Genomic DNA, 24,135 nt, shown 5'->3' with positions numbered 1-24,135 from the left:
GAAAAGAATTAACATGTCCAAAGCTCTAATATTTCTTTTGGTTTGCATTGTAATTGTTGATAACTAGATCAGAAATGTTCTCGATGATTGTTACCGAGGCACAGTATATTTGTTTTCCTCTCCAGAACACAACGATATGTAATTAGTTTACCAAAATCCAAGGGTTAAGATTGCCGAGGGAAAATGTCACTGCATCTCAATAAAATCCATTGATAACTATTTTCCTAAAATCGACGAGTGGTATAGTTTGATAGTTATTGAAAGCATTCAATTAGTTTCAGAGTTACATATATATAACTTGTCTTGTATTGAAAGTGCAACATAAACGTTTACTTCTTTAGTGTAATACATCTCTAGAATATGTTTGTAAATGTTTTTCAGTCTTTCAAGCACAACTAATTGATACATTGCAGTTTCCTCGTTTTGTCCACCTTTGGAGGAAACCGTCAGCTGCGAAGCCCGTCAAGCTGATGGCAGATTACGGTTGTTTCTTTGAAGTCTGCCATCTTCAGAGTCAAACCGTCAAACTAAATGCCAAAATGTGGAGAATCGACAGAACTCCCTTCGCCTTTCCGTTTGGATTTGGCGGCGCCGTTCGCCATCCAATCAATTCCACGGCCTTTATCCTTATATATGTTAGTTTAACTAGTTCCTTTTGCTCTATCAAGTAAAGATGCATTTAGATAGGTTAAGAAATGGTTTAAAAATATTACGAATGCTCAATGACAGACATCAACATTCTATGATGACTATTTTTTTATGATGACTCAATTACAAAACCCCGATTAGCCTATATAATTATACACTGTTGACAAGGTAGACTTGCATCTCAAAAAGACTGCCAATGCTGGCACTATTTCCATATCCTAGTAGAGTATTCATGTTCCCGATTACAATCGTTTTGTTTCAGTGGTGTTTCCTGCAGGCTAAGATATTCGTGAGTGAGAGAAGCTGCCTCTATTCCAGCATGGTGACAGGGAATTTTGTCTACCTCCGCAATGTCATGGTACATGTGGTGTTTCTCAAAAAGACTGCCAATGCTGGCACTATTTCCATATCCTAGTAGAGTATTCATGTTCCCGAATACATTCGTTTTGTTTCAGTGGTGTTTCCTGCAGGCTAAGATATTCGTGAGTGAGAGAAGCTGCCTCTATTCCAGCATGGTGACAGGGAATTTTGTCTACCTCCGCAATGCCATGGTACATGTCGTGTGGGTTCTCCTGATGAGTTGACGGAGTTTCAAGTTTGGAATGGTCAGTTAAAAGGTCACTCACTGTGGTAGAGTATTCATGTTCCCGATTACAGTCGTTTTGTTTCAGTGGTGTTTCCTGCAGGCTAAGATATTCGTGAGTGAGAGAAGCTGCCTCTACTCCAGCATGGTGACAGGGAATTTTGTCTACCTCCGCAATATCCTGGTACATGTGGTATGGGTTCTCCTGATCAGTCGACGGAGTTCCAAGTTTGGAATGGTCAGTCAAAGGGTCACTCACTGTGTCAGTGTCAGTACCGGCATTTTTAAATGAGACACCACGATCGGTCTCCCTCCGATACTGCAGCTGCCCGTCATTCGAGTGACTATTTGGTTGATTTGAAGCTTCTTGAGGTCTCTGCCTTCTACTATAAACAATTAGGGGAATGAAGTTGGTATTGAATAAACAAAAATTAATATGAAATGAATAAAAATAAAATTAAACAAACAAACGAGCGTTTTAACTCATAATCTGTTTCCATCCAAGGTATCACACGTATCAAATTTCGTTTAAATTTGAACAAGAATAACAGTTCTTAATTTCATTTCTCTCACTTGAATGTTGAAAAACTATTTGTTTCTTTACACAAATATAGGGGAACAAATTGTACATTTCTCGCTATCGTCAATGACGTAAAAAGTCATTTACGGTGCATTATGGGATAGTCCGGTAGCAAAGTCACTTCCGTTCGTACGCGCGTGATACGTGACTAATGCTATTTACACACACAACCGACAGTATTCTACGTGTACTTACTGTTTTCTCGACAGCAATTTCTCCATTCTTAAGAAATTGCTGTTAATACGACTATGGGTTGTTACTGCGAAGGTGCCATGTGTTGTTCGCACGACAATAAATGAACAAATTCTACAGAAATAGGTCCCTAAAGGCTCTCTTACATCCGGTCGTGCGTGCTCCTACGAGTGGTTTGCGTCCCAAAAATGGGCCAAATAGTGCGATGCACGCAAGTGGAAAGTACTTCTTTTTTTTTTTTTTTTTTTTTTTTTTTTTTTTTTGGTGGTCGCAAACACGACGCATAGCATAGCATGGGGCACGCTCGGAGTACGCAAGACAAAAGAACTGAGTAAGTTCGATAGGCGTGCGTGTTACGCAGGCAAAACATGCAACAATTTGGGGGGGGAGGTATTTTCCCACGAAGGCGTACTTACCACGCAAGAGGCTCTTACTTTCCACTTGCTTTCAATGTACGTGTTAGCAAAAGGGGGTGAGCGCACTTCCTCCTTGCGTCCTCCGTGCGTATTACCTACTTCCAAAATGCGTGGTGAGTACTACTACCGTACTTGTGAAGTACGTCACGCTCAGTCGACAAACGTGATCAGCACGATAAAAAGTGCGTCAGAAGTACAATGTTGAGACATGCCTAGGTGCATCGTGCTCCTATATAAAAGCTGATACGGACAGCGTGCTTTCAGTTCCTCGTCGACATTTTCTGCAGTGAGTCCACATGAATGATGAAGAGACTGAGTGCATCCTTTTTATATTATTGTGATTATCTGTGCGTTCTTCCAATTTGACGCACGATTGTCTTGCTTAACACTTCCGTGCTTCTTACGTTTCTCTTACGTTTCTCTTACTTCGTAAGTACGATTTCTGAAAACGTACGCTTCAATTGCAATTCACGTATAATTATCCCACTCATTGTGTGCTGCAGAAGTAGAGATCATACGTGCTCCTTACTTCTTCCTACTTCCAAAAAGGCGTACAGACCACTTGCGGGCCTCACTTTTTGAGCAAGATACACCCACTCATTAAGTACTTACTACATACATGTACTTCCCATCCGATTTAATTTTCACCCTGCGACAACTCCACGCCTGACAGGAACTCCGGGTGCGCACGATCTCTAAACACGCACGACGGGATGTAAAGCCCTGGTCACAACTCGCCCGGCGTGCTTTTCGTCCGTACGTTCTTGGCGCAGGCCACGGCATTCACGTTTTTCTAAAAACGTGGGTAGGAAGTGACTAGCGCAGGGAGGAAGTACGTCAACGCACGACACTCGCACGGTTGCGCAGGGTGTAAGTACGTGGCCCGCACGCCACGCCTGGCCGTGAGGGGTTACGTGCATCGTACGTTGTGCACGTGGTAAGTGAGTTGTACGTGCTTCCAACTTAAAATCTGCGTGCGATTGCCACGTTCTCTTGCGGAGGCTGTAATTACACGTGCTGCTCACGTACGGTGCGCATGTTGTAAGTGCGTGCAGGTGCGATGATTTTTTTTTCCCGTCAGATGCTAGGGGTAGGCCTAATACTATTATAGGACCACCTTTCGAGGTTCTTCAGATGCATATAAACAATACGACTTCTCCATATACGTGTAAATGGTAGTTTAATCTTCTGTGTGTCATATTCATTTCATGTCTATAGGTTTTTATATTTTGTTGAAAGAAAATGTTACTGAAATAAATGAACTAGATGAAATATGTGAAATGCGTGCATATTTGACTCACTGACAGAGAAAGGGTTAATAGGCTATATCAGGTATAGGACATAGGTTACATCACGTATAAAATGGCATTGTATACCTGATGTAGGCTAATAGGCTACTGTCAATATCAGGACTGGTATACAATGACATTGTATAACATCATTTTGGTTGAAACATCCTAACACATTGGCACTGGAGGTGAGATGCATATGATTTGCTGTTATGAAGTCTACCATCTTTATACCCAGTTTCAGAGGTGGTGGCATTTCAGCCATGGAGGCATTTTTTTGGCTAGATTTATCAGCATATTACTAGAACAATGAATGTAGGCATAAGGTTTTGCAGTTTTATCTGAGTCTGAAGGTGTCACGTTTGCAATTAAGGCCCTATATGAGGTAATACTGTCATAGAAATTTCTTCCTTGCTTAATTTCACAATATACACATTCTCAATATCAGAGAATGGTACTGACTTTATCACTGTTCTGCATACACAATGATGGTCAATGCCTTTTAACCACGCTTGTGCAGCTCTAAAATGTAACTAGACTCGGAATTTGTCAAGACTGACAAATTAGGTGATCCGATTTTTTTCAAATCAATGATTCGAGTTTTCACCTGAGATTAAGGACATTGGTCGTGTGATGTTTGGATTCTCATTTTGAAAAGGGAGTCAGACCTGCCATCTTGGGTACCGAATTCCGTATACACTATCAAAGATGCAGAGTGAAGTATATTTGACCTTTGACCCCACTTTGCACCCCCAAGATGGCATCTGAGCAAAAAGTGGTTATTTTGTGAAATGATTCTTGTAACATGGTCTTTGCGTGTGCAAAATATGGGAAAGATAAGACATATATTCACCAAGATACAGGATGAAACATTTATGACCTTTGACCCTAATTTACATACCCAAGATGGTGTCTGATCAAGTAGTTGTTATTTTATGAAATAATGTACGTAACATTAACTAAACATGTGCAAAATATGGGGTTGATAGGGGCTATTTTTATTGAGTTATTGCAAAGAAAATTGGAAAAAGAAAGAAATATGAAAATACATCGAAGATCAGCTTTAATTTCAACCACGTTTTTGGACGTAATCCCGACACCATATGAACAACAAAGGGAACACGTACGATAGCGCAAAGTCTCAGCTACAACATATTAAAATCTGGGAGAAATTCACCGAAGGGTAAGTGAGCTAGTGCTCGATAAAGACAATCGTGTCAATTTTCACATCTAGAAAAATTCCCTCCCATAGAGATAACACGTCATAACGAAGATAAAGAAAAAAGTACATATGACCTTTGACCCCGATCTGCACAGACAAGATGGCATCTGAGCAAAAAGTGGTTATGTTGTGAAATGATCCTTGTAACACGGTCTTTACGTGTGCAAAATATGGGGAAGATAGAACATGTATTCACCAAGATACAGGATGAAACATTTATGACCTTTGACCCTAATTTACATACCCAAGATGGCGTCTGATCAAGTAGTTGTTATTTTATGAAATAATGTACGTGACATGAACTAAGCATGTGTAAAATATGGTGGTGATAGAGTATGTTTTTCTTAAGTTATTGCAAAGAAAGTTGGAAAAAGAAAGAAATATGAAAATACATCGAAGATAGGCTTTGATTTCAACCAAGTTTTTGGACGTGATCCCGATACCGTATGAAAAAATGAAGGGCACACTTAAGATAGCCCAAAGTCTCAGCTACAACATATTAAAATCTTAGAGAAATTCACCGAAGCATAGGTGAGCTAGTGCTCGAAAAAGATAGTCATGTCAATTTTCATTTCCAGAAAAACTGCACTCCCATTAAGATAACACGTAAACTGGTCAAATTTGACAAGATTACTTTCAATCCAATATTACGAGGTGATGCCGTCATCTAATCAAAATGTTGTTATTATATTAATGAAAGAGCATTTAGTAAGCTGCAACATACTGAAATCTGGGTGGAAATTGGCAAAGGATAAGTGAGATACGCTCGAGTGAACTTGTAATTTGATGACGTCATTTTGAAAATTTGCTCTTTTTACTTTATTAAGAAATTTGATATATCTTAATCATTTTTCCAGCATCGCCAACCCATGAAATGACATGTACAACTCATCAGCTTTCAGAATATGTAAAGAAAACGGGGGGTCACCGTCCATCCTCACGAGTAAAATCGGATTTAAAATTGGCAGTTTTTTGGCATTGTTGCACTGTATATCGCCATTGACGCGCGCGCGGAATTTCAACTTTGACGGGCCCTTATGACGTCATATTGAGTCGGATTGACTTGAAACTTGGTAGACATATTCCCTGACATTTCAGGCAGGCGATAAGTGTGAAAAAACGGGAAATTTCTTTTGCATATGAGCTGTGCGTGCGTATATGCGCGCGCGCGTACGCGTCCGTAAAATTTTTTCAATTTTTCAAAAAATGCTCCAAATGGTCTGAAACGTGTGCAAAAAAAATTTGAGCTCGATTTGAGCATACAAATATTTCAACGCGCGCGTACGCGCACGTTTTAAGGTATAGATGAATTTTGAGAATATGAATAGAATGCGCTTGACTTGAAATATATGTGACGTAAATTTCATTGAAAAATTCCATTCCATTAATGAGATATGATTGAGAATGTGTTTTCATATAATGACGTCATAGTGACGTCACGGTCGACTGATCACTTTGATTTTAGTTCGATTGCCGTCTTTGGGAGACGATACATATATGGTATAAGTTTGAAATTGATAGGACGAGGACTTTCTGAGCTAATCGATGCACAACTTTTGGGGAGAAAGAAGAAAAAGAAGAAGAAGAAGAAGAAAGAATCCGTACAAAAACAGAAGGTGATCCGAGAGGATACTCGGATCACCTAATAAATTTTTTTCAAAAATCCAAAAACCTGGTCACTTCATGTACTGACCACTCAGAGCTCAAGATTTCTATATATGCTTTGCTTCTCCAAACAGTTTGACTGTGTCTTATGTGCCGCAAAATATGATACAAGTGTTCACATATATATATGATATATATATATACGTATATATATATATATGTATTATACGTGTATATATATATATATACGTGTATATATATATATATATATATATATATATATATATATATACGTATATATATATATATATATATATATATATATATATATATTATATGTAATGACTTCGAAAGAGTTTTGAAAGCCCTTTCTAGTTATATGTATGCGATTTTTTTTTTTTTCGATCCCACAATCCTTACAGGTCATTTCCGCCCGGTAGGTGAAATAGAACAGTATGAATATATAATTGCCAACATCAGGACATCTTAGAGACGAAATGATGATACTCTTCCGTCGGCTCGACTCGTGTACATTGCAGAAATCACTGCGCACAACTTGCGTTTTAAGTGCGGAGCAGGTGCTTATTCGGCAAGCTCTGTACGGTCTGCGTGCTCTATTGAACAGTTGAAGTGTCGAATAAGCACGGACTGCGCACATATTACGTGCTCAACACGTACGTGCTACGTGCGCCGTCCGTCGAGCAAGTGACGGTGGGAAAATTTTAAAAGACGCACGGAGTCACTGCGTTGTACGCACGTTCGCTGTAGAGGGCACGTACGTTGCCCGCACTTAGGGTGAATCCGTAGCCCGAACGCAGCGAAAGTTCCTCGTGTCCTAAAAGTGCTACGGCGTGTCTGCGTGCTTCAAAATCCGTACTGAGGCGGTACTTCCTACGTACGGATCCCCAAATTTTGCCTACGTTTTTGCAAGTAGACAGCACGCACTTGCAAGTACGGCGAGTTGTGACCACGGCTTAAGAGAGGCTTTACTGGCATGCGAGACGTGACGTGGCCGCTTGGGTCAAGTAATGTTTGCAGGTGACTCTACAGCGCAGTATGTGCGCGCGCGACTTACTAGTGGTAGTAGGCCTACTTGCTTGGAAGAAATTGCTTCGGAAACAGGATATAAAGTTCGAGATCACGGTTCCTTCCCGATTGTGTTCGCGACACTTCGACAGAGAACAAATAATAAAAAAAAAGATGGGCATTCCATTACGATATCCAGGTGGGTGAATATTTTCCAGCATATTTTCAGCGTATGCACAGATGACTGATCAGTGATGTGCACATCGATCGCATGATCGCATGATGTGTTAGCTTAACTTGTATGCGTGCGGTGGGTGGTGCATGCTAATGCAAGGCCGGCCTAGGGCAATGCGGGGCTATAGCTACAGTGTACAAGTATGACAGGCCTGGCCACTGTATGGCACTGGCTGGCTGGGGTACAGCCGCCTACTGTACTAGTATCCGTGGTCGGCGCGGCGCTATAGGTAAGGTACACGTACGCGCACGCGCACCCTAGCGCTGTGCAAAATATGCCCCACGCCGGAAGTGCCCCAGCCCAGGAAGTGCACTAAATCTTTACGTAAAAGCCACATCCGGGTACTTTTTATGTCATTGGCGATAGCGAGAATTACATTGAAACGTTTTACGCAATATTAAGGCTGATGTATTGCAATTTTTAAAGAGAAATAATTGGCAATTCTTTAAAGGCATGGTTTACCATTTTCAGATGAAGCAAAAACGCAGCATTAGTGCTTTGTAATAATTCTAAAATGTGAGTAAGGAATAGAAATAACCACTGTAGCAATTGTAATCCGTATATTCGATGTTAAGTGTTTTTTGAATACACAAAATGTGAACAATAGTTCAATAGATTATAGATTAAACCGTCTACAGTTACGGTTTGTTAAGAAAAACACTGATATCTCTTTACATGTTGGGGTTTATTGCGAAAATCTTATGCGCTAGGATTTCTTATCGATACATCAGACCTACACATATGCATCAAAAGTGATATCTTGATAATTTTTTATATCACTGCTCCCAAAGGTAAACAGGACATTTAATATCTGACGACAAACACAACCCTCTTGAAAAACTCCTCTCCAACCTACAAAAATGTGTTTGTTGTTGTGTTTACGTATGTTTTTTTCCCTTTTACTTTATGATTTGATCGTTTTTACTTACCTTTTTTGTAATTGCTTCCACAAAGCAATGGAAAGTATTGCGAGTATCATGATGACACAAATAAGAGCTCCCACGGTGTATGCAATTGCTTTTGTCTGATCTTTATCACCTGAAAGAGAAATTCACCATACATTTATCACATTCAGGCATTAATATAAGACAATCAACTTGAAACCATTGACAAAACTTGAAGGACAGCTTGCATATTATTTGTTGGTTCGATATAAAGGTATCAAATTTTTGAACAGATAAGATACCTTCCTGTATCATATCGTCTCTCTCAAATTCGACTCTCGAGCAAGACGGGACTGAAGCATTCCAAACCGGGAAGTAGGTTGACCAACCAGGTACTCTCACACACTGTAATGTCGAGCTGCCATTGATGACGTAACCCTTGTCGCAGGTTAGAGTTAATTTAGAACCAAAGTTCGTTATACTGGTGTCCCAACGACCATTAGGCACCTGACCCGGGTGATCACATGACGCCAGTGAATCTTTGAAAAAAAAAAGCAATTAAAGGGAAAAAAACAGAATTTCCTTCAGTAGTTTTCTTTTAAGTTACAAATAATTTTGAGTTATACCAAAGTTAAACATAAATTATATTTAAGATTCACTAAAATTAATTGTCGGACAGCGACAAAAAAAAAAAAAAAATCCTGTACATAGACCATTCGTCCTATAAATTGTTGGTCGACAGAATATTACATGATCGATACATCAAAAGGAATATCCTGTTTGTAATCCACTGAGCGTGATATCAATTTAGAATTTTGAAAGTTGATTCTCTTGTTTGTTTTTTTCTCTTGCTTTTTGAGATTCACTAAATATGACTGTCGACAAACACAAAACAAAAAATCTATCCTTTAAATAGATCGCTTGTCCGATGAATTGTTGTCTTTCTCATGTTTGACACGCAAAGGAATATCTTGTTTGTAATTCAATGAGCGTGACATTGATTTAGCATAATTTTAAAGTTGATTCTCTTGCATTGACTTGCTTTGAGTATCTTATATTCTGGCAAGTTCAGTTCGAGACTATCATGTGCATGTATATCAAAATCTATATATTTTTTTGTCATCTCTGAGAATTTCACTGCTCATATCAATTTGACGATAACTTGACGAGGAAAAAAAAAAAAGAGGAATATGATTATTTCTCAGAACTAAACGTGTATGATATTTGACTGCCCGGATTCTGAAGTCAACGAGAGTTCTGACAAATCGAATGTTTTTGTTTCTAATAGAGTATGGAATTATGACGCCAAGCTAATCTCCTTCACCTGTTACGTTTTCCAATGACTATAATTATTATCTCTGGTTGATGTCATCTGCGGAGTCATTTTCTGTTACGTTGGATGGTGGTGACAATGAAACAGCATTTATACAGCGCCATCAACACATCATTCACAAAGTTGCAGGATATTGATGGATAATTGCTAAACAATATTATCAAAGTGGGACGGTACCCGTGGCATTGTTTTCTTTTTTTATTAGGTTCAACTATTTGAATTCAACACATGATTTTTCTTTCTTTTCATTTTAAGTACATATGAGACAGAAAGCTGCAATAGTTATCTTACCATTGCATTTCAATCTGACAGTCTTTTCCAACGAACACGTCCTTGTTGCGTATGAGCAATCCATTAATCGTTGCTTACCTGTGAAGTTATATGGTGAGACCCACTTAAATATTACGAGACGAAAAGGGCCATGAATTATCATCGTTATTGTACAATTCCTCAAGAAAACCGACAAGAAAGAATAATTATATATGTTTGTTTTTTTCAGTTACCCCTTTTCAATGTTATCCAACCGTATACATTTACAGTCAATTTTCATTTCAAATCATTTTTCTTAGTTACCTCATAAAAAGGTACAATACCCGTGGAAAAGCAATTCAAACACTGAATTATATAACAGCAAAACATGTACAATACACATACACGCACATATATCTAACACTTTATACAAATCTAAATAAGGACAAACAAAAATCCTTTTAAAAATTTGAAACAAAAATGTTGCCTCATTCTTGGATCAAAACGTATATACAAGTTGAAAGTCGTCTTCTCAAACGAATAGTATGCCGCGGATTCTGGTGAGGCAAACCACGAATGGTTATTATTGTTTATTAGTTCTTAAGTCCATTGTAAAATAGACCAATTCGCTGCATCTTTACGTGCAGGAAAGATATTTGCTTTAAAAGTGAAAAGTGAAGTGAGCTATCTATAAGTATTCGCATTATGCTTCCTTCTACACGTTGTGATAAGTTTCTTTTAAGGGACAAGGCGTATCCCCTCGCTACAGAAATTTTGACAATGTCCTACACAACATTGATATCTCCCTGGTCTCAATCCAAAGATGCCTCGTTATTAAGATATTAAAGCAAGCTTTATTTTCTTTTTCATTGTTATTTATTCTGTTACATGTTAGTTTCAATAAAATCAATCAATCAATCTATCAAGTAATTATTATGTAGGCCTACAACATATTAGTGCAGTAACACTTAATAGACTTGCTCAAATCTGCGGTCACCTTCTGGACACGACAGCAACAGACTGCTGTTTTTTGTTATGATTGTACTGGACAAAGTCTCTGCCCAATGTTCTCCTGCCGCTGGGAAACCAAGCTCATTGCAGACAAGTTCAGCAGCTTTTTGGGTAAATCCATCATAGCAGACATATCTGTCTGGATCAATTTTCACCAAGCCTTCCTGGGGAGAGGGTCCGTCAACCAGCTTTACCGATGGTTTTCCTCGAAAAGGAAAATTAATGAAAAACTTTTTGTATGCTGGGTGTCATAATGATTTACAGTAAAATGAAGATTTGGTGTGAATAATATAGTTATTCTTAAGATTGATAGATGGATTAAGGTCGAATGGTCGAGAAGAAATAAAAATGAGTACAGTATCTGAAATGATTGCCGTTTTTTGGCGTTTTTTATGACATTATGTTGTCAAATGTACCGCCACAACCACAACAACAACATACCAACACACACACACACACAAACTGTGTCTTTGACTTTCTAAATAGGCTTAAAATACAATTACAGTTTTTGTGGGTGTTTGCGGTATGAATTCATGTATGATGGATACCACAATTTACATTAAAGTCTCATAACTACTCTGCTTTCATGTTTTCCATCTTCATTGACGATAGAAAGATTCAAGTATCATTATTCATATCATTATTAAAAAAGAACTGCGGTGACTCTCGAAATATTTCACTGGGTTCAGTTAAAAACAAACAAAGTATGAAAGTGTTTTCGTACATCGTAAATGTAGAATTTTCTAATATTCTGTGCGTTTTCACAAAACGAAACAGCGTTCCTTTAACTGAACTGTAACATCACCTTTTAATCACCTTCTCGTCTTAACACGACCTTTCATTAATATTCATTTACATTGCCTTTGCGTACACATTCATCCGTGTCCTTGAATTAAAAATCAAAAATCAGTACTCACCTAAGGAATACTAAGTAGTTTTCGTAATGGGTTCCACAAATGTATTCTTATTTAGAATTATTCAACATCGTTAAATCGTCAGGAACACTTACCTTCGTAACACTTCAACCTCATCTTGAACTTCACTGGGTAGACATATATACCATATGTTTAGCTGAATCTGATGGGTCAGTGATATAACAGAGGAACTTTGGGTATAATTCCAAATCACAATCAGAGACTCTGTGTCAGCTATTTCATCCCGCATATTATACCCCATTACTTTGTTGTTGATAGATTCTATTTCAGTGAGAATTCGCCGTCCTTGAGGTGCTTCTACATGCCAAGTATCTCCACTGACGACACAGTTCTCGTCGCACCATATCTCTAGCTCTAGTGGCCTTTCCGAACAGCTGAGAGTAAAATCTACGGGAGATTAAATGATCAGAAGGAGTTATTTTACAGTTAACTGTCTGAAGTCCTGAATCGCTCGGGCTAGTAGTGTGAAACCAATCCTTTGAGGAATTGTTGAAGTCGTGCTCTTCAGTTTAACAACATCTGTTCCAGGCAAGCTTATATCATCATTATGTGTTGATTTATTTCTTTATTATCTTGTCATCCACTGTTTGGAAGTCTTAATAACAAAGAAATAACTCTACACGTTCCATTTCAAAATTAAATCTAAAACTGACGATATCTAATTTCCAAAATTGTTCTACCATCATACCTATATAGCATTGTCGATCCGTATATTCATGAAACTTCAGACGAGGCAAATATTATTTTGGGTCAATTGTCCCCTTCTGTACGTCTGCACGCAGGCAAAGAGCTTAGAATAAGTCTATTTGATGCATTGTAAAGATCAATAAAGATACTCACGCTTTGCATCGCCTTTGGACAATAAAAAAGTTGGGAAAAAGATGATAAGAATAGGAAAGCACCACACTAAGAAAGACATTCTTTCTCAGCTCGATCGCCCACACTCTATGATTGCACGTTAGTATTCAAGATTCCGTCTTATATGTTGACTCAATGTTGAATATCCACTCATATCACTGGTCACTAGAATGAATTTCAAATTATTGTCTACACCAAGTGTGCAGGACGACTCAAAAGTCGGTCGACTACTGAGGCTACAACTATTGACATCGTCAAAGAAGAATGATCAAGCTTGTGTTGTAATACTGATCAACTCCCGCCACGCCCTATGAGCATATGTGTGTGTGTGTGTGTGTGTGTGTGCGTGTGTAGATAATTCATCGAATAACGTGCGCAAGCTGAAAATTTGTCCAGCAGAATTGCATTGTGTGATGTCTCACGAAAACTCCAGGGCACTTTCAAAGGATGCGAAACAGTTGGACCTCAAGTAACCACTGGCGAGTGCTAATCAATCATTGGATTGGTATGCATGTTGTCTCAATACCCTTGATCACGATTAATTCCTTTCGTATCGGCTACAACAATCAAGCACTTAAGATAAGTGTGACAAATATCGCCACCTTGTGACTCTGGTCATAGACAGATTGAGATTTAGATTTAGATTGAGATTTTTTTTAGGGACAGCGGTCATGCTGGTGGTTGGAGTGGGGTGAGAGGAGGGTTAGTTGAGAACATCCCCAAACCCCTAACCTTAGAGTCTCCTTGTACGCTCTCTGTACACATGCTTAAAAGAATCATACATGAAAGACAGATATGCCCTTTCGCAAAAAAGAAATGATAAAAAATAGAAATAAAAAAATAACCAATGACTGTGTCATATCGATATTATTTGAAATTATATGCGTTGGCAAACTGCCAAGATTTGATGTCAGGAGTACAGAATGATGATTTTCATTAATTTGCTCAGCTTTCGAGCTGTGCAGTCATTTGTCACTGAAAACTGTGGTGTTAAGTGGTTAATAGTTGGCGCAATTCTGAAGATTTCCTAGATGTAATACTGTATTCACATATAAATTGTAGATATCACAGTAAGTGTGTCTTTTTTTTTTCTCATATTATTGTCAATCACTTCCCCTAAAGATTGGGAGCGCCAGCAAAAAAAAAAAAAAAAAAAAAAAAACAAGTCTTGAAAAATTTGTCTTCGAAAGTGGAGATGGAATCAAGAGGGAAGGAAAATTGGTGATTTGTATTATAACAATTGAACACACAAACACCATACTTTATCATAAACATTTCTCATGTTTACATATCTATTGTGAAAAGAGACTTTTTTTCTGGATTCAAAAGTTACACAGAAGGGAAATGTAATAATAGATATGTAACTTTGCCGAAAAATATCAGATTTGCAATCTGCAGGCAAGGCCCTGTGTTTGCAGTTTCCTTGGCTTATACAGTGTGTAGCCTTGCAAAACCTTGAATATAAAGTTAAGTTGATTTTGAACTTTAAAGTGATTTTTTTTTCTTTTTAAATTGGCCCTCACAATACGTCCTGATCAAAGATAGACTATGAAAGCATAATCACGATAATAATGTAAACTGGGATAGAATTACTACTTGAAAGTTTGAACCATCACATATATAGTATCCTCGCAGGTCTCCGACAAATATTCAGTATTGGTAATTAACTTGTCGACAGATTGATTGTGTGATAAATATCACTTGTGGTCGTCTGTAAATTGAATAAGAGATACAGAAAATTGATTATCACTACTCAGGATGTGTGATGACGACCGCAGAGACATAACACACAAATTACAGCATGAACAGCCTTTTGCACTTCAAAGTGTAAACAAGCGCAAGTGTATGAAGCTTCTCGGAACCAATAAATTATCTTCTCACTTCAGTGATCATTTGAAAAAAGCGTATGTGCGTGAGTGTGTCTGCGTGTGTCTACGTGCGTGTGTGTGAGAGAGAGTGACAGTCTGTGTCCATGTTTGTCAACATCCGTTGGTAAGCATATTGCAAGAGCCACTGTATCTTACAGCATATGTTTGAATACGTACTGTTTAGTTAAGTGTAACATTTGGTTAAATTTGTTTTCTAGCAATATACTAAATAATATGTAGTTTTACACACTTATTGCACCTCACAACGATTATATTGTTCACCTGTAATGGGACAGAACCTGCTTAAAGATTCATTTCGCTAGCGTTAACTACGAAAATGTAAATTTTCAATAAATTGCTACTTTTTCCTTTTCCAATGAACGCCTGTAAACTTCAATACAAAATCCTACACTTTTTAGGGATCCATTTCAAAAGATTTAACAACAAAAAAAAAAAAAAATGTGTTTATTTCCGTCGTAGGACATAATTATTTCCGTGACAAAAAAAAAAAAAATTGATCTTTTAAAATGTTTTTTTTTTTTTTTCGGTATGGATAAATGACCAAAGGAAATATAAACCATACTCTAAATGTTGTCTATATATTTCGATGTTAAGGATATATCTTGCTACGAAATAAATCGAAATCTGTATTAACAATGACAGTGTCAAGCGAAGTATTACACTTACAAAAAATGCGCGTGTGATTGTGTGGCGTGATCTGAATGACTTACTATGTAACCACGGCCCTTGAGGCAAATAAACGCCCTGTGCTGCCTGTTGAGACATGATGTACACACATGCACCACACACAGTCACACAGAGAGTGCATGTGTATGCGCATCTCGTCTTCTGTAATTGTCGTATCATCGATTTAGAGCTTTGTAACTAGGAGTCAGTATGCATACTGTTTGTAAGTTCTTGTGGTGATTTTTGTTCGTGTTATTTACTGCCCATAGGCTTACTATAAAGTAGAGATGAGAATATCATTGAAAAATTACGTATCAGTCATAAGGTCTCACACATTTAGGCCCGAATTCACGAAGGTGGTACAAATGAAACCATGCTTTAAACCATGGACAAAAAGTGTCGCACGGAATATTTCGTTACGAAATTGGTCATTTCGTCGACAATACGACCGTTTCGTTAACGAAATTATCATTTCGTGGACGAAATATTCATTTATTTACAAAATGTTGTCATTTCGTTACAAAATGATAATTTCATCGACGAAATGAGTGATTTCGTAACGAGATATCCCATGCAACACTTGGCGCGCCACGGTTTTCAAGTTGTCCATGGTTTAAACCATGGTTTCATTTGTACCACCTTCGTGAATTCGGGCCGTAGTGTATACTGACAACAGAAGAATGACACCAGTGGATGTCCCCGTTTGTTATCAGTCACTTTAAGTTTTCGGGTCGCAGCCTTTCCTTAGATCCACAAAAGAATTACAATAGACAATAGAACAAAATGAGAAATACAAAAGACAAATAGGTACATTAGCATATATTCTGCGTGAGAAAAACACATACATCTGAAAGTCACCATGATTTTCTGCGTTCAAGTAATGTTCATCATGATTTTCTGAGTTCAAGTAATGTCCATAAAATCAATTCTTTGTTTATTTTGGGCTGCGCTGTGCAGATAAATAGATTTTAGATTATAGTCACAAGCAAACATGACTGTACTAGTAGTTGGGAATATGCTGGACAGAAAAATCCGTTATATGTCAATTTTCTTTCATTCTACTGAAAATTACACATGTTTGTGTTATACAATGCAGAAGGACTACTTCATAATGATTATGTGATTTTCCTAACACTAAGCATCATTACGACGTTTTAAAGAAAACACGGCCTCAATTTCGAGATCGCCTTTTGGATAGAGAGAGTGCACCCCGCAATTACACAAACATCTATGCATGCAATCAAAGATAACCAAGCATACAAATACACAAATATCTACGTTTAAATATCACTATATTCCATTTCGTATTTCACGGTATATCATTAAAAAGAAGACAACAACATGTAGTTCTCGGTTATTGTCACTTTGACACAGTACATTCAATTTCCTCTCCACATAACCTTAGAAATAATCAATTACCAAAAGCCGATAGGGTTGGGTTTGCAGAGGAAGCGAAATAACTGGATCGAGCAGTATGTGAGTCATCCGATAAATCGCCAATGGGCAGACCTACTTATGGTTGATCGTTGATAAAGGCATACAACATACGTTACTTTCATGGTAACAGAGATAATCATCTTGTCTTGTACATTTCTTTGTTTGATTAAATTTTTTCAACAATTATCACATAAATCGAATTCTTTTGACTATTAAATATCACAGAAAGGTCAGTGTATTATGCACAAGTTTCGAAAAAAACGATAAATGTATGCATAATTGTAATACGTGGCTAAATTATCACATAGTTAATAGTGCGACATTGCATAAAATAAAATGCAGTCAGTCTACTATGATTACATTCCATTATACTATGTTTTCCTCAAAAGAAATTAGCTGCAATGATTTCGTGTGTATATTTAAGTGTTACACTGTACTTAAACTTTCGTTGGAAATGAAACAAAATAAAGTAAATGAATGACCATGACGTTTCATTCTTCCTGTATTCATCTTACGTATCTGCTGTGTTTATATAAGTTTTTTTCTATATATCTTAAGCACAATAAAATTATCAATACATTACATTTTTCTCATTTCGTCTACCTTCACATACAGCGGTGCTCTGCATGTTTCAGTCTCATTATCAGGTTCTTCTTGATACCTAAAAACCTTGTTTGAGGAAGTCTCTGTTGAAGAACCTACGGTGCAAGAAGGACCAGGAACTTCTGCTTCAGATGCAAATCTCTGCGATACGCTGAGAAGCCCGACCGGCAGATGATAAAGAGATTGTTCTTTGTGGTCTGTCATCTTCACAGTCTTGATTGATGTGTTTCTCTTCACTCTCTGTGCTGATAATTCAAACTTAGGCAAATTTGCTAAAGTTGAATGACTCGGTAGGCCTACATTTGCTGGAGAGTACACAAATCAGCAAGTCTGCCTCGCTGGAGAAGCGCGTTGCAAATGTTCGCATCTTGTGTGTGAGTCCGATGTTTACCAAAGCGTTATGTCTCTCGTAAAAAAAAAAAAAAAAAAAAAAAAAAAAAAAAAAACTTATCTTTAATAGGAGACATATATATCATGGGCTCTTTACTCCTGTTCTGCTTGGTAAACATACATTAAGTCATAATTTAATAATTTCTCTGATAGTTTGTTGACAGAAAATATCACTCGCTGATGCCTACATTGGAAGTGGATGTAAAACGTTATAGTATCAAAGAAATATAATGAAAAAATTTACACCGGAAAGTTACACAATATTTTGTTCCCGTGACATTTGCTGCGGTCTTATTTTCTTTAAGTTAGATTAAGGGTTAGGGTAGGGTTTTTGGTTTAGTTTGATGTAATGATTAGGATTAAGGTTTTGTTTGTGGGATAGGTTTTTTGTTAGTCTTAAGACATTCAGGGGAGCAACTGTCGCAGAAGCAAATGACATGGAACCACACCGGTGACATAGTAGACGTTCATTGTAAATAGACTGCTAATAATGGCGATATATCCTAGAAGAGTATTCATGTCCCCCATGGTAGTCGTTTTGATCTAGTGTTGTTTCATGTTGACAAGCCATCCTGTCTGCCTCCTCGGTGTCATGGTAAACATGACATAGGTTCTCTGATGGAATGACAGACTTCCAATTCCGTTGCACGGATGGTCAGGTAAAGGGCGACTCACTGTGCCAGAGTCATCACCGGCAGGGCTCGCTGAGACATGATTAGTCTCCCTCCGATACTGCAACTGCATTTCAATCGAGCGGTCATTTGACTGGTTTGAGGCTTGAGGAGGAGTGTGTCGTCTGTTGCGTAGAGGAGAGGTAAGTTGGTATTGCATCTGTGCTGATGTAGAGATAATTTACGTCAGGTTGATGATTTTAAACGATATTGATTGATTGTTAATGGTTTATTAGAACAAACATGCATAGTAGTAGCCCGAAGGCAAAATTATAATGCATCACATAAAAGCGCATAAATAAAACGTATAAAACGTAAAAACGTATATAATTATGTCTTTTCTTAGATCAGTGCTGCCTATACATCTATCCTTACTTTGTACTCTCTTCAAAGTTTTGCCCCTCGTGCTGATATGATATCAAAATACATATAGGAACTTAAGTAGATGGTGGAAAACATCAATCCATAAAGTAATTTACATTCTCCTTGCAGGGTATCGTCGGACGTTTAATGCCACTGACTTGGCGCATTCACGTATCACAAGGGTAATCAGAATAAGATATCTTTGTGCTTCATCAATCACCTGTTCCAAATAATACAATGGACATGGAAAGTTGTTTTTCTTGTATCTACAATAAGCCTTACAAAATCAAAACTGTCATTCTTCTATTCATAATTCTCTTGAGCGGAAGTTGTTCAAAAGTTGTTGTTCTTTAAAGCCTGTAATAATAATAATAATAATAATAATAATAATAAATAATAATAATAATAATAATAATAATAGTGGCTACTTGTATAGCGCACAGGTCCACTTTTCAGTGCTCATGGCGCACTGAACACCATGAAATGACGTAAGATGCCTTTTTTTTACAACATACTAATTTTGGAGCAGGACGGGACCGAAGCATTCCAAACCGGGAAATAAGTTGACCAACCAGGTAGTCCCACACACTGTAGCGTCTCGCTGCCATTGATGGCATATCCTGCACTGCATGTCAGAGTTAAAGGGACTGCACAGTACTGGTTGAGGTGGGGATTCACGTTTTGAACATTCTTAAGTGAAATAATGAGGAACCTCTTATGAAATATGAAAGAACATGTAATTTTAAGAAGGATTCAACGTTTATTTGATGAAAACTGGTTTCCAAATGGCTGAGATATCCAAAAAAGTGATAATAATAAAAGGCGACAGGCCACAACTTTATGAGGATCTCTTTGTTTCACCTTGTTTTTGAATATCTCAGCCATTTCAAAACCGATTTTCATGAAATAAACTTTTGATACCCCTTAGAATTGCATGCTCTTTGACATGTCATAGAGTGGTTTCTTAATATCTCGCAAAACGTTAAAAGCTATATCCTCACCTCGACCAGAACTGTACACACCCTTTAATGTGGACCCAAAGTTTGTTTCACTTGAGTCCCATTGAACATAAGGCACGTGACCGGGAGGATCACAAGACCCAAGTGGACCTGTAAAATAGAAGGAAAAAACAGGTATCTTGGTAATAATGCAGTTTGCTTCAGCAGTTTTCTGTGGAAAAGTGCGTTGCCGTCAGTAATATTAAAATAATACACACACAGGGTTTCATAAAATTTGACGATCGAAAAAGAAGCAACAATAAGGAGACAAATCTACTTGTAAATATGCGATCAGATACATTTAAGTGGGACCAATTATTGGTCTGTTGTACGCATGACAGTTATCGATTGTCCAGTAGTCTCTAACTCAACCACCGATCACATGTGAAACATGTAATTGTTATGGCAATTAATTGTACATATTCTCCTTGTTTTACAACAAATTCTATACGAGGCGATTCCTTGTACATGTACGGCTTGTGTCTCGATGATTTAGAATTGGTTTGCCTCGTCTTCTTATTAGATCCGTTTATTCCTGTGTAGGCCTAATGGAGATTCTACTCAAGCAGCTAAATAGGTGTTACCGGTCAATCTCATACTTTATCTCTACAATTATTGTTGTCCCCGACGGTGTCAGTCAATGGTTGAAATCGAACCATCGAATGTGAACTTGAATGACAAAATTATGAACAACCATTAACAAATTCATTCATCTTATCTGAAGAAGTCGATACGCCTGTTTTAACTATTTAGGGCATGTTAGTTTCTAAGAAGGGGCTCATTTAATCGATACGATCGATATAATCGATATTGTTATCTCTGAACAATTGATCGCACGCAAATGTCCAACGAGCGAAGCACTTTTCATGTTTTTATCAATGTAGTTGTTGGATTTTTTTTCACTTTCAAATTATGGAAAGTATGCCTAATATTGGTGTTTCTGAGTTTTGTTTTCATTTTTAGTGATTATTTCAGAGAGAAAAATCTTGGTGTGCATTTTACATGATTTCCAATATGTGTAGTTGACCATAAAAGACAGAAACAGTGCCCTTTCCCCCATTGAAACATGCTAATGCCGACAAACCTTAAAAACAAAACTAGTTCTGAAACCCTGAAAATTTATGATGATAGCAATAAAACTATAAAACTTAAAACTGCTCCGAATTTAACAAGTTTGATATCCGAACTGCTTGTACGTCCTTTTCGAATGGAAAAGTCTTCGGATGTTCACAAATTTTACAAAGCTGTTTGGTTTCATAAAGCAAGGCATTATGAAAAAATTCATTATGTTAATGTTTGATCTCCTCTACACTTGACCGTAATTAAGTTTACTAAACAACAGACTTCTGGTCGAGGTGTTTCACGTAATACTGTACGAATGTTCTTGCTTCGGAACAAAAGCAAAGATTTAAGGTCATCTTCTCTCACAAACGAAGTGCCACGATTCATTGACTGACTCCAGTGAGGTGAGACCATCTCTCTACTGACTCCAAGTATAGTCACATTAGACAAACCACGAAAGGTCGTAATCGTTCGTTTATCTAACAGGCCCTGTAATATTATTTTCACTGAGTCCTTTATCTAGATTGACGGTCTTTTTACTTAGTGCCAAGTCAAGCGAGTTATCCATCGATGTGTTTGGTGTTCAATGCTTCTATGTTCATAGAGCAGGTTTTATAGGAAAGTTTCTTCCGATGGACAAGGCGTATGACGACAGGCTCTCAGTGCCTCAAATCAGCGACGCCTCGTTTAGGACGTTTGACCAAACGCCTGATCCCTTTTCAGTATCAATTGATACTTCATATATCAAATTTCGATATTTTTTGTGTAATACTGGCGCATTAATTCTTGAATTAATATTCATGATACCACGGTTACCTTCTGGGCATGACAGCCGTTGATAACTGTTCCTCTTTGCCGTGCTGGACAAAGTCTGAGCCGAATATTCTTCTGCCGCTGGGAAGCCAAGTTCTCCGCAGACCAGTTCAGCAGTTCTGTCGGTAAATCCAGTGAGGCAGACATATCTTTTTGGTTTGAAGACCACTAAGCCTTCCAGTGGAGAGGGTCCGCCAACTAGCTTCACGGAAGGTATTCCTCAAAAAAAAAAGAGAAAAAAAAATGAAATATGTGAGCAACGTTCAACGTTCATTTTTTTTTTACAATTAAATGATTGATAAAATTTTGATATGAATATTGCGGTTGACAAAATTGTAAATTATACACATTGCTAATCGGTCGAAATTGAGGACCTGAATATAAGAACGACCCAAGTCCAATTTTTGGCTAAATTCAGTTTGACATGGGATATTGTAGCTTATGCATGGACTCATCTTGTGTATAAATGATAAATCCTAATTACCCCCGGAAGTGCCTAAAATAAATGAGTTAAATCTTATATGAATGTAAGAATGAAGGACTTGGGTCATTCTTACATTCATATTATAGCGCCCTCTCTCGTCCTTCTCTCATCTCTATAGCAGAATATCATGTATATGAATCAAAGAACGACCCAAGTCCATCACCCAAAATGGCCTCTCCACAATTAATGTAAATGTTAATTGTCATAACAATATATGTTCTAATTTGTATATACAATGTTGCCTTCCCATCACAGTTAAATAGAATATCATTGGACAAATAAAAAAGATATGAAGTTTTTTTGAGTTCATTCGAAATGGTCTTCCATAGACTTGGGTCGATCTTATATTCATATACTCAATTGCAAAAAGGCAGCATAAATTTGAATGCCTTTTGATTTTTTTTTCAAAATGATAGCATAAATTTCTCGATGTGACACGCAATACAATCCACACAAGTACAAACACTCACACACACACACACTTAAGTTGAATTCGAAGTGGGGCTGAATTATAGGCATTTTTTTCTCAAAACAGTAAATTTCAGGTTAATTCTGATGAGTTGTCTGTTTGCTCTTTTGTTCATTTTCATTTGTTTTTTTTTTAAGTTTTGAATCAGACCTTCTTTTACACAACAGGCTGCACATGGTGAGTTTTTTGATATTCTGTGCGGTTCATTGCATTTTTTTTTCCGGTGGGGGGTCTTCCATTTTATACCCACGAGCAGCATGGAAATAGAAATATAAACCTAACAAATAGTTGCGAAAAATTTGGCTGTAGAGATGAGCCTTCGAAATACTGATGAATAGAATGCCCTCATGACAGTTGCTACATTATGGGTAATCTTACATTACATTTACCATTAAGATTATTAACTTTAGGCCATGTCCATGTATATACAAATAGCTTTGTCATTCCATGCGCAGAAAGCAGACAGTCACTGCACTCATTTTAAGAGTACAGACTTTATATGTAACATATTTATTGATAAGCATTCATAGTTTACGGTGGTATGGGACGAACAGTGAGCTAGGGCTTTTTATAGCTCATTCGGTAGAGCACCGGGCTGGTAATCCGGAGGTCTCGGGTTTCGAATCCCGATGAAATCCCATTTTCTTTGCAATTTTTTCCACTGATATTTATTGATAAATTGAAGCGTTTCCAAGTCGTGTGTACATAGTCTCTATCGAAAACTGCGGTGATCTTCAATTCAATTCAATTCAATTCAACTTTATTTTCACTTCCATCAAATAAATGAAGAAATTATATACATTGCATATGTACAGGATATTTGTAATACTTGCAGAACATAATTTGACAAGGTACATAAATATGAAATTGAGAAGTATATGCGATTACATCTTGGTTAATATATACATAAAGCGTATAATACAAGTCAACTAAGGATGACGATGGAAGTGGAGGGTCCCACTAAGAAGCAGAGCTTGTACGATATTGGACCCTCAGAAAATACACAAAACAGCAATATAAACAAAATAAACGAACCGATGTCAACTGACATCAAGATGATTGGGAAGGGAAAGAGAAAGAAAAGAAAAAAAAAAGAGAGAAAAAAGAGGAAAAAAGGGGAGAAAAGGGAAAAAACTACAGCACGTGCCATCGTGGACGCAAGCAATCTAGACTCCATGATGTAAAATAAGTGATGAAATACTAGCTGGATTGAATGTAATGCAA

General features: G+C 37.5%; 1 pseudogene; it reads right to left on the bottom strand.

Annotated features, from left to right (window-relative positions):
- Positions 1-1,046: 1,046 nt before the first annotated feature.
- Positions 1,047-22,105, bottom strand: LOC140245193 (uncharacterized; annotated as a pseudogene).
- Between the last annotated feature and the right edge of the window lie 2,030 nt (positions 22,106-24,135).

Source organism: Diadema setosum, chromosome 22 (assembly GCF_964275005.1).
Source record: "Diadema setosum chromosome 22, eeDiaSeto1, whole genome shotgun sequence".
NCBI lineage: Eukaryota > Metazoa > Echinodermata > Echinoidea > Diadematoida > Diadematidae > Diadema > Diadema setosum.
The sequence above is the reverse complement of the archived record's forward strand: the minus strand, read 5'-3'. Positions and strand labels throughout refer to the sequence as shown.